A 958-nucleotide genomic window follows, 5' to 3' on the forward strand; every position below is an offset into this window, starting at 1 on the left:
TGGTCTCAATCAACCTGCTTCTCCCAGCCCCCTTTAAGTACGGCAGCCAGCCTTGGCCGCCGTTCCTGAATGCTGTCCCCCTCCCTCCGGCAAGCTGTTTCCCATTAGCTCCCCCACCCCAGGCTCTGGCTACAGTCCCACTTTTGCTTCCAGATGGATGTTTAGCCTTCCTCCTTCTCCAAGGTGGCCTGTGTCAGAAAAAGTCAGTGACCTCTCTCCCTAGTGCTTGAGAAGCCCACTGCACCCCAGGGAAGTTGTTTAGAGCTGGAGAGTTACTTTCTTGAGCTGGGGCGAGTCCCCTCAGGAGAGCCCACTCTGTAAAAGTGCGGCTGGCCCCTGGCAGAGGGGAAGGCTGCCCTTCTCTTGGGACTGTTAATGCCATTCATGCCTGAGAGGGAACAAGGCCCAGAGGCCTGTTTGGAGGGATCAGGGGATACCACTGAAGAGGAAAGAAGACCCAGAGAAGGGAGTCTGGGGGCTCCCAGGAGACAAATTTGGTTAAGTAGACATGGAGTTTCTGCCATAGCTTCTAGAGCATGACTTTCGTCCCCTGTGGTCACTCCTACCCAGCAGGACTCCCTACAAAGGAAGTGGTGAAACTGCGGCCAGCTTTGTCCCTACGGCCACTGCATTAGATGACAGCTCACTGCACCAGTGCCAAAGCAGCTCCCAGTAAATGTCCTCTAGAATCTCAGCTGGAGCGGAACACTTCCGAGACACACACAGACCCAATGGACAGGTGCTCACCTAGCCTGGAGGGCCCTAGAGGCAAACCACTCATTCCTTTTTTATTTCATTTTATTTTATTTTATTATTTTATTTTATTTTGTTTTGTTTTGTTTTGTTTTTGGTGTATTTATACTCTGCTTACATGCCCGACAAATTTAAGGCAGCTTTAACAGAATCCATCCAAATACAATGGAATAGACCATTTTGAAGAGGAAAAGGGGGCCTTCTG

The sequence above is a fragment of the Miniopterus natalensis genome, chromosome X (genome assembly GCF_054644295.1).
Source record: "Miniopterus natalensis isolate mMinNat1 chromosome X, mMinNat1.hap1, whole genome shotgun sequence".
Taxonomy (NCBI): Eukaryota; Metazoa; Chordata; class Mammalia; order Chiroptera; family Miniopteridae; genus Miniopterus; species Miniopterus natalensis.